At 33.3% G+C, this 12,077-nt stretch overlaps 1 protein-coding gene across 2 annotated transcripts in view; it reads right to left on the reverse strand.

The window, feature by feature from the left end:
• BRINP3 (BMP/retinoic acid inducible neural specific 3) overlaps positions 1-12,077 on the reverse strand; it is a 364,729-nt gene that overhangs the window by 139,347 nt on the left and 213,305 nt on the right. The window lies entirely within an intron of this gene.

Below are 12,077 nucleotides of genomic sequence, written 5' to 3' on the forward strand. Positions count from 1 at the left end.
CATGCTGCCTGCGTTCTGGTGAGAGCCGTTACACAGGCAATGCAGGTGTTGCTTGCTACCACCCTGGACCTGAACACCACTCCCCCCAGACCAAAGAAATTACATCTAAAGGAACTCAAGAGTCAGGGGTTCTTTTCTGTTACTTCACATAAAAAAATAAATATAATCCAAGGCGGTTATTGTTACATTCTCTTTTAGAAATGAAAGCAAACAGAAGTGAAATATTTAAAAATGATTTTATAGTCTTTGTTTCATAGCAATCTCATTGCCTTTTAGTTATTGAATCTACTTCAAATGACCACCAACTCTGAAACACAACGGTAAAACAAAACAAAACAAAACCAATTATTTCTAAACCCAAGTTCAGAATCCAAATTTTTTTGAGCTACTGTAAATACATCATCATATAAAACTAATAGTGCTTTATAATCATTTTCAACAACAGTGTTGTCAGCTATCCTTTTTTAAGTAAAAATACAAAACTAGGAGTTGTGTGAAAGGCTAAATTTAATATGACAAAGAACTGGAATTAGGATAGGGTCCTCAGCCCATATTGCCTTTCCCTTGGAGATAGTCCTCTCTAATTGCAGAAGAACATGCGTAGGCTATTCCTTATGGTTTTTCTTATTCCTTTTCCAAATCCCTTCTGTATCTCTAAATACAACCACTCCAAGATATGCCTCTATGAGTTCTCTCTTTAATGGAATAAGAAAAGAAGCAGTTAGACTGAATATACCAAAGATGTTATCCACTCTAACCTACAATTGAGCAAATGCCACTAAGTTCGCAAACAAGATCTGTTGTCAGGATGAGTGAGCAAAGAATTACACTACACAGAGCCTTTCACTTCATTAATTTCCATTTTATAATGTATTTTATTAGTATATTTCTAAATCTACCCATTTGGTACTCATCGGGAGCCTCAGCCAAGCAGTTAACTGTGAACTGATCCTCCAGATGATATAAAAATTTATCAATTGGATTATCTATTTTGCTTCCTTTTGACAAAGTAACTAAAAAATGTGCAGATGCAAATGTCAAGTATTGGAATGAAAGAAACTAACACCACATTGGAGAATGATGGCAGCAGAATCAAGGATACTGCCAATTCATCATGGCTAGTGAGTGCACACAAAGCACAGCCAGAGACAATCTGTCACTGTCAAAATGCCAACCGCAAAATGCTCTGCCATACTGGGATAGTAAAGCAAGGCACCTTGTTAGATATAGGCTTCTCTTGTGTTTCAAATGTAATCAAACTATTTCATTATATTTTTATGTTCTCTTTTAATGTAGGAGTCAGTAGAGTGCACCGTACCATTTCCCACAGCTCCTGCTGTTTTAAAATCTACCTTACCAAAATTTTTTTATTACGCCTCCAAAATTCCATATTTAATACTACTATTCTGAACTACTTATTAAAACATTTCTTATTGCTTATGATTACACATATAAAACTTTTCATTATAGCCTTCTGAGGTTTCAGCAGTATTGAATATTTCCGAATTCCTTAAGCATATCAAAAGCTCTGAGTGCAGTTATCTTTTTTATAATAGGACAACTAAAGCCTGTGCACAGACTAGCTAAACTTTCATACTGAAACTGTCATATTCTTCCATTTGTCACCCAATTAAACAAGCACCCGAGAGAACTGATAAGCGCAACATGCTAAAACTCAACAGACTCAGGAGTAATTAGAAAGACAGAAGTGGATTTCTTGTTTCAACTGGCCATTACAGAAACAGTTCTGCCGTCACTTCTTTCTTTCTTTTATTTTTTTTCCAAAAAATAATTGGCTTTGCTCACACAGAAAAAGTTTGGATAAACCCAAATTTTTTAGCAACTGATCATCTCTAAAAGTCAGCACTAAGATGACTTCGAACAAACAAAAATTATATGAGAAGCAAGAATCTTATAATCCACATGAATTACATCCATATTATTAAAATTCTAAGAGCCAGGGGGAAAAAATACAATATATTGGACAAATCTCTTAGCAATATTGCAATCACACTCTACAGTGTTGCCCTCCCCTACTTTTTTTTTTCTTTAGGTTGAAACACAGCCTGGGGATTATAATTAATATAATTATTTATCACAAAAAATAATGCAACACAACAAAAACTGGAAAGAACAAAAAGCTTAATCATTTTTAAACTATATATTTGTGTATTTCCTGGAATAAATTTAGAAATAAAAAATAAAAATCCAATGTGAACTCTCACTGCAATTCTTTTTTTTTTTTAAGATTTTATTTATTAGAGAGTGAGCGAGAGAGAAACAGCATGAGAAGAGAGAGGGTGAGAGGCAGAAGCAGGCTCCCCGCTGAGCCGGGAGCCCGATGTGGGGCTTGATCCCAGGACTCCGGGATCATGACTGGAGCCAAAGGCAGTCGCTTAACCAACTGAGCCACCCAGGCACCCCTCTCACTGCAATTCTTTCTCTTTTATTACCTTTTCCCCAAAACCTAATCCTCATTATATTATTTCTTCCTATTTATTAGATTCAGAGATCAGGATTCCGAAGGGACTTTTCTATCTCCATGGTACCTCTGGGACTTCATGGAGCTTTATTGGCAGCAAGCATTTCCCAGAGTGCAGTCCAAAGACCACATGCACCTATGGTTATAAAACACCAAGTCTATTAATGTTGAATCTCTGGAAGTGCTCTTTAGACAACAACCAGGTGATTCTTAGCCACAGTAAACACTGAAACCCATCAAGCTAGTAAAGAAAAATCTTAAAGAAAAAAAAAAAGATTCCTCAGTGGGTATATAATCTCAAATTATATGTTTTCCTTTTTCCTTATAAAAGATTATAAAAGAAAATCCCTCTTCTTTCATATCTCATTCATTTAACATTGGTAGGGAAGAACTTTTAAAAGGATTCATTCTGAACAATCTAACTTTGACTTACTCTACTTTTCATAAAAATATTTTGTTCTAATTATTTCCTGTGGACGATTTTTAAAAGTAAAAAATAAGCTACTTTGCCCTTCAAAATAATTACAATTTAACCTCTTCTTGGTTCAGTTGATGTACAAATAATCTTATAATATAATTGAGTATAAAGATATGTGCCCATGCATTACATGGGACCTGCTGAGAATGACTGAGCTGTTACTTCAGATATATTTTATTGAGGTGTCATTTCAGCTGTACAGATTGCTCCCTCACCCTATGTCACTATAAGTTTAATTTTATCTATGGATATAACTACTGTGACTCCTACTACCAGTCCTTTTTGTCTACCTGAAAGTCTATTACTAAGACTTATCAGTGAGGAAGTCAAATAAGCAAGCTGGATAGATTTGTTTCTAAATAGTTTCTAAGCAAAACCTGGAGGATTTTTTCATATTAAAAAAAAAAGAACATGAACTTTAGGAACGAAAATTATAAAATCTCTTTAGATTACTTAGGCGTCTTCTCTACTTGCCTTTAAATTTTCTGACATTATAGTTTAGGCTATTGAAAAATGACATTGAAATTTTGAAAAGCGATATATTTCAAATTACAAATACCCATATTACACTTAATTATATTGTGACACTAGATTTTCAAGCATTGAGAATGAAACAATTAGGTTACCAGAAAGGGAACCAAATTGCAATTATGAAATTGGTTTCTATCTGCAGCTTTGTCACTTGCTTAGTATATAAATATCTCTGTATATAAAAATAAATATACCTGAATTACTTAGGTAAAAATAGATTTATATCTAACATATATATGCATATATATATACTTTAGTTAAGCTCTGTTTGATGTAGGATGTTAGCTATGCATTTGTCATATATAGACTTTATTGTGTTGAGGTACATTCCTTCTATACCCACTTGGTTGAGACTTTGTATCATAAATGTTAAATTTTGTCAAATGCTTTTTCTGCATTATTGAGAAGATCATATGATTTTTATCCTTTGTTTTGTTAATGTGGTATCATGTTGATTGTTTTGCAGATGCTGAACCATCTTTTCATCTCTGGAAAAACTCCCACTCAGTTGTAGTATGTGATCTTTTTAATATATTGTTAAATTCAATTTGCTAATATTTTGTTGAGGATTTTTATATCTATGTTCACCGGGGATATTGGCTTATAATTTTTTTCTTTCTTTTTTTTTTTGTTGTTGTTGTTGTCATTGTCCAGTTTTAGTATCAGAGTAATGTTGGTCTCAAAAAATGAGTTTGGAAACGTTCATTGATCTTCAATTTTTGTGAGTTATTTGAAAAGGATCAGTATGAACTCTTCTTTGAATGTTTGGTAAAATTCACTTGTGAATCTAATGGTCCTAGATGTTAGTTTTGGGGGAGTTTTTAAATTACTGAATCAATTTCAATACTTGTAATCAGTCTATTCAGATTTTCTATCTTTGTGTTCAGTCTTGGAAAGTTGTGTGTTTCTAGGAATTTATCCATTTTTTTCTAGGTTATCCAATATGTTAACACATAATAGTTCATATTAATCTCATATCCTATGTATTTCTACAGCATCAGTTGTAATTTCTCCTTTTGAAGTTGACCTGTATTAGTATGAAATTCCCACTTAGAACTGCTTGTGTTGTGTCCCATAGGTTTTTAAAAGTTATGTTTCCATTTTCATTTATCTCTAGGTAATCTGATTTTCTCTTTGTGTTGAGAAAACCGGAGAGCCTCATGCAAAAGAATAAAAATGGACCACTACATTACTCCATATATGAAAATAAACCCAAAATGCATTAAAGACTTATATATAAGACCAGAAACCATAAAAATCCTAAGAGAAAACACAGGCAATAAGCTCTTTGACATTGGTCTTAGCAATTTTTTTGAACCCAGACAAGGGCAACAAAAGCTAAAATAAACAAATGGGATTATATTAAACTAAAAAGCTTTCACACAGTGAAGGAAACCATCAAGAAAACAAAACAAACCATGAGAGACTATGGACTCTGAGAAACAAACTGCGGGTTCTAGAGGGGAGGGTGTGGGAGGATGGGTTAGCCTGGTGATGGGTATTAAGGAGGGCACGTTCTGCATGGAGCACTGGGTGTTATATGCAAACAATGAATCATGGAACACTACATCAAAAAACTAATGATGTTATGTACGGTGATTAATATAATAAAAAAAACAAAAAAAAGCAACTTACTAAATAGGAGAAGATATTGGCAAATCACACATCCAATAAGGGGATAATATAAAAAAAAATTAAGAACTTACACAACTTAATGTAAAAAAAACAATTTAAAAATGGGCAGTTAGGGGTCCCTGGGTGGTTTAGTCTGTTAAGCGTCTGCCTTTGGCTCGGGTCATGATCCCCAGGGTCCTGGGATCCAGCCCTGAGTAGGGCTCCCTGCTCAGTGGAGAGTCTGCTTCTCCCTCTTCCACTCCCCCCTGCTTATGCTCTCCTTCTCTCTGCGTCAAATAAGTAAATAAAATCTTAAAAAAATAAAAATAATAAAAATGGGCAGATAAATTAAATAGACATTTTTCCAAAGAAAACATACAAATTGCCAGCAGGCACTTTAAAAGATGCTCAACATCACTAATCGTCATGGCAATGCAAATCAAAATCACAATGAGATATCTTAAACCCGTCAGATTGGCTATTATCAAAAATAACAAATGTTAGTGGGTATGTAAATTGATGCAGTCACTATGGAGAACAGTATGGAAGTTCCTCAAAACAAAACAAAAAATAGAAGTACCATATAATTCAGAAATTTCACTTCTGGTTATTTATCTGAAGAAAATGAAAACAACAATTTGAAATGATATAAGTACCTCTATATTCACTGTAGTACTTTGTACACTAGCTCAGTTATGAAAGCAACATAAGTATCCATTCAGAAATGAATGGGATGGATAAAGAAGATAGATGTAGGTAGGTAGCTAGGTAGATAGATAGATAAGATGGAATATTATTCAGCCATAAAAAAGAATGAAATCTTGCCATTTGTGACAACATGGCTAAACTTATGCTAAGAGAAATAAATCAGACACAGAAAGAGAAGTGCCATATGATTTCAATTCTATGTGAAATCTAAAAAACAAAACAGGAACAGACTCATAGATACAGGAAACAGTTAGTTATCACAGGCGAGAGGGGTTGAGGGGTAGGTGAAATAGGTAAAGATGATTAAGCAATACAAATTTCCAGTCATAGAATAAATAAGTCATGGTAATGTAATGTACAGCATAGGAAATACAGTCAATAACATTGTAATAACTTTTTACAGTGACATATGGTAATTAGACTTATGGGGATCATTTTGTAATGTACAAAAATATTGAATCACTATAATTTACACCTGAATAATAGGATATTGTATGTCAATTTTCCTTCAATAAAATGTTAAACCCTATACATTTACAAATACAGCTTTTTGTTATAGAAAAAGGAACTGCAGACTCCAAAGTGTAATCTTCATATTAGTCCAGTTTTTATTAATGATGTGGCAAAGTTCCTAGCTATCAAAAATGATGCATTTTATCCATGTTGATAGATCTAGGGTGAAGAACTGTGCATAAGAATTGCATTTGCTACGTGTGAGTACTTAATATGTAAGATTTTCTAAGAAGGACAATCTATAAAACTATAGCTATATATATATAGATATATATATATAATTAAGAAGCCTCTTAAGATTTAGATCAAATTAATTAACAGCATTTACTTTAAAAATTATATAGACTAAATTGAAAGTGAGCAAACAGTAAAAAGATGAGTTATATGAAAATATCTGTCATATCTTATGATTTTAAGGAATTACCTACATATAACTAGTGTTGAGTACTTTCTTATTTTTGTATATTTATCTCCATCTAGACACTTTATTAAATTTTATATATTTTATTCTCTCTCTCTGCTTATGTCATTAACAAAAATTTTAAGACCTAATGTCAATATAAAGATAATTTAAGTTATGCTAAAGTTTACACCTCTTTAATCCTGTAGAACTAAACTGATTTAAAAAAAGTCATTAGTTCCTAGTCCTAAGTATCATACACAAAAAAATATCCTATCAAAACATGTTTTCCCCCATCAGTATTTCTTCAAATTTAGAATTTAAACAGAGAAACTTGAGTTATAGTCCTAAATCTAGTCCTTCCCTTTCCTAGAGAAAACCATCCAAAATCAATTGGTCTTAGCTTTCTTACATATAGAAGGAGATAATTTATTTTTTTTTAATTTTTTTATTGTTATATTAATCACCATACATTACATCATTAGTTCTTGATGTAGTGTTCCATGATTCATTGTTTGTGCATACACACAGTGCTCCATGTAGAATGTGCCCTCTTTAATACCCATTATCAGGCTAACCCATCCCCCCACCCTCCTCCCCTCTAGAACTCTCAGTTTGTTTCTCAGAGTCCATAGTCTCTCATGGTTCGTCTCCCCCTCTGACTTACTCCCCTTCATTCTTCCCCTCCTGCTATCTTCTTCTTTTTCTTTTTTCTTAACATATGTTGCGTTATCTGTTTCAGAGGTACAGATCTGTGATTCAGCAGTCTTGCACAATTCACAGCGTTCACCATAGCACATACCATACCCAATGTCTATCACCCAGCCACCCCATCCCTCCCATCCCCCATCACTCCAGCAACACTCAGTTTATTTCCTGAGATTAAGAATTCCTCATATCAGTGAGGTCATATGATACATGTCTTTCTCTGATTGACTTATTTCACTCAGCATAACACCCTCCAGTTGCATCCATGTCGTTGCAAATGGCAAGATCTCATTCCTTTTGATGGCTGCATAATATTCCATTGTGTATATATACCACTTCTTCTTTATCCATTCATCCGTCAGTGGACATTTTGGCTCTTTCCACAGTTTGGCTATTGTGGACATTGCTGCTATAAACATTGGGGTGCACGTACCCCTTTGGATCCCTACATTTGTATCTTTGTGGTAAATACCCAGTAGTGCAATTGCTGGATCGTATGGTAGCTCTATTTTCAACTGTTTGAGGAACCTCCATACTGTTTTCCAGAATAGTTGCACCAGGTTGCATTCCCACCAACAGTGTAGGAGGGTTCCCCTTTAGAAGGAGATAATTTAAATAAATGATCTCTAAATCTGTTTGATTAACTCTTCACCCTGTTTTAAATGGTGATGGAGGAGGAGGAGGGAGCAAACTGACTCTTCTCCTTTTTGTTTTCTTTTTTTCTTACTATAATTTATTTTCTTTTTTGCCTCCCACTGAGCCCCTCTATGAGACATTAATTGAAATTTAATTATATGTATAAATTTTTGAGATAATTAATACATATATGTTAACATCTTTACATTTTAAAAATTGTTTATTAGTTTAGCCATCCTTCAAGGAATTACCTCCATATATAGTGTTGAGTACTTTCTTATTTTTGTATATTTATCTCCATCTAGACACTTTATTAAATTTTAAATATTTTATTCTCTCTCTCTCTGCTTATGTCATTAACAAAAATTTTAAATATGTCCCCCTGCCAAGATTTTGATTTAATTAAATTTAGTTTTATAATTTCTTTATTTAGAATATTGATTTTCAATCTCTACTGCACATTTAAATCACCTGAGATGCTTTAAAACATCACTACCCTTAGAAATTTTGACACACTCTGTCTCTAGTTGGAGTCTAGGCACTGGTACATTTAGAAAGCTATCTGGAGAATTGTATTTCTTTTAAGTTTTTATTTAAATTATCTGGAGAATTTTAATGTAGGGCTACTGGTGTTGAGAACCACTGGTTTCAAAATACACTTGACATTATTAGTAGTCAAATGATTTCAATCAAATCTAGTTGTTTTTTTTTCTGTTGCTGCCTTTTAAGTTTTAGTGGCATTGGCTGCTGAACTTTATTGTATGCTTTTCTGCATATATTGATATGATTCTGTAGGTTTTTCTCGATAAATCACCGATTTATTTTCCAATAAACATTTTCAGTTTATTTTAAGTGTGGACTTTTGGGGTCTTATATTTATGGGAATATCCCTTCTAGACTCCCCATCTTGGACGGTATTTGAACTTTATCATTTGTAACTTGCGCCCTATTAGACTAAACCACAGAGCTCAGATCCATTCAATTCAACAAATGCTATCAAAGCAAAAGTTTATCTCAGTGTCCTTTGCTTACATGGTTCCTTTTTCACCATTGTTTCAGAATTTCTTTCTTGTCAACTTTTTGGATTTATAGAAGAATGTGCTGTTGCATTACCTGCATCTTCTTGCCATATGAGAAGAAGAGTTTGACATCCCTTAACACATTGCATTAATTCACTCTTTTTAATAGTCACTCTTTATTATTTTATTTTCTTTTTTGTTGGTTTTAATGGGGAAATATAATCAGTTCACATTTGCCTTACACTGATATTCTTGATTTGAATTTTTCTTTTTCTTATGTGAGTATTTTCTTATTTTCCTTTTTTGCCTCATTTTTATTGATTTAGTCAGGTTTTTATTTCTTTCTTTTTTTTTCCTCTTCTGGTTTAGAATATCCTGTTGCATTTCTGTCTTCCATTAGTATTTAGCTTCCTTTTGTCAATACTCATGATTAAAACTTCCTTCTCTCTTATAATTTGAAAAATATATTTCACCAAAAAATTAATGATCAAACCACCTATTAAGATGATATCTTTTGAGTACATAAATGAGATGAAGAGTACATTAGAAAGAAATGGTAATAGAGTAGATTGGAAGGAAAAGAAAATAAACAACCTGGAAGATGGGAATCTAGAAATGATTAGGATGGAAGAAGAGAACTAAGATTTTTAAAAAGTGAAGAAACACTATGAGAGCTCTGAGACTCCATTAGAAAAGCCAAAATAAGAATAATGAGTATATCAGAAGAGAAAAAAGAGAAGAGGGCAGAAAGGATATTTAAATAAATAATAGCTGATAATTTCCCAAACATTGAGAAAGAACTAGACGTACAATTTAATAGAGCACCTTACTATCTTAATGCAAAAAGACCCTCTCCAAGACTTGAAGCTGTCAAAAGTCAATGATAAGCAATCTAAAATGCAAGCTGGGAAAAAATAAAGCAACTAAAAAAGGAACCCCTATCAGCAGAAACCCTACAGGCCAGGAGAAAGTAAAATGACATATTCAACATGTTGAAAGATTAAAAATTGCGAACAAAGAATTAACTCTATCCAGTAAAGTTATCCTTCAAATATGAAGGAAAAATAAATTTTTCCCAGACAAACAAAAGCTGAGGGAATTCACCACCACTAGGCCTACCTTATAAGAAATATTGAAAGGAGCTTTTCTTTTTTTTTTATTAATTTTTTTATTGTTATGTTAATCACCATATATTACATCATTAGTTTTTGGTGCAGTGTTCCATGATTCATTGTTTGTTCATAACACCCAGTGCTCCATGCAAAACGTGCCCTCAATACCCATCACCAGGCTAACCCATCCCCCTACCCCCTCCCTTCTAGAACCCTCAGTTTGTTTTTCAGAGTCCATCATCTCTCATGGTTTGTCTCCCCCTCTGACATACTCCCCTTTTCTTCCTCTCCTGTTATCTTCTTCTTTTTCTTTTTTCTTAAAATATGTTGCGTTATTTGTTTCAGAAGTACAGATCTGTGATTCAACAGTCTTGCACAATTCACAGCGCTCACCGTAGCACATACCCTCCCCAATGTCTATCACCCAGCCACCCCATCCCTCCCACCCCCAACCACTCCAGTAACACTCAGTTTGTTTCCTGAGATTAAGAATTCCTCATATCAGTGAGGTCATGTGATACTTGTCTTTCTCTGATTGACTTATTTCACTCAGCATAACACCCTTGAAAGGAGCTTTTCTAACCAATGAAGAGACAAAAGTCCACAAAACCCTGAGTACATTGATAGGCAGAATCAGAAAATTGTAACTTGTTTAGAATAAGGTGTTAAACACTTAATTACTGCATAAAGTTAAAAGAAAAAGAAAGTATTTAAAATGTAGCTACTTCATTTTGGTAACCAAACTCAGCATTAAAAGGGATAATTTATGACAACAAAAATATAAAAGAGGTGGAAGGAAAGGATGAAACTGCATGAGCAAATGAAGATAAGTTGCTATCATCTGCTGAAAGAGGACCATTTTATCTATGAAACGTTTTATACAAACCTCATGGAAACCACAAGACAAAAATTTAGAGCAAAGACATAAAACAAAAAAAGGAGAAAATGAGCAAATCATCAGAGAAAACAACTAACTTTAAAAGGTACTAACACTACAGAAAAGAAAAATGGAGGTACAAAACAACTAGGAATAAAAGAAAGTTACATGGCAGCAGTAAGTCCTCATATACCAATAATCACCTTAAATGTAAATGGATTGAACACATCAATTAAAAAGCAAAGAGTTACTGGATGGATTAAAAAAACAAGACCCAACTATATGCTGCTTTCAGAAGACTCATTTCAACTCCAAAGAAAAACATAGGCTCAAAGTGAAAGGATGGAAAGGTGACACTTCAAGCAAAGAAAGCGGGTATAGTCATGCTTTTATCAGACAAAGTAGACTTCAAGAAACAAACAAGGTGATTATATAATGATAAAGGGGTCAATACATCAAGAAGATATAACAATCATAAATACATATGATCCCAAAATTCGAGCACCAAAATATATTAAGCAAATACTAACAGATCTTTAAAGAGAAAGAGACAACAGTACAATAATAGTATGGCCTTCAGTACCCCATTATTGGTAAAGGATAGGTCAACCAGAAAAAAAATCATCACAGCAACAACGGAATATAAAGCCACACTTTATAACAAATGGACCTAGGACATTCCACCCACCAGCAGCAAGATACACATTCTTCTTAAGTGCATTTGAAACATTCTCCAGGATGAACCATATGATAGATCATAAAACTAATCTTAGCAAGTTTAAGAAGACAGAAATCATACCAACTACCTTCTCTGACCCTAATGGCATAAAATTAGAAATTAACAAGAAGACAGTAAGTAGATCTTCAAATAATTGGAAACTAAACAACACACTTCTAAACAACTAATGGGTCAAAAGAGAAATTAAAAGGAAATAAGGGAAACAAATGAAAATGAAAATATAACATCAAATTTTGTGGGATGATGCAAAAAGAGTTATG

The sequence above is a fragment of the Eumetopias jubatus genome, unplaced genomic scaffold (genome assembly GCF_037043125.1).
Source record: "Eumetopias jubatus isolate StellerSeaLion01/CBP00866 unplaced genomic scaffold, mEumJub1_p1.0 scaffold_12, whole genome shotgun sequence".
NCBI lineage: Eukaryota > Metazoa > Chordata > Mammalia > Carnivora > Otariidae > Eumetopias > Eumetopias jubatus.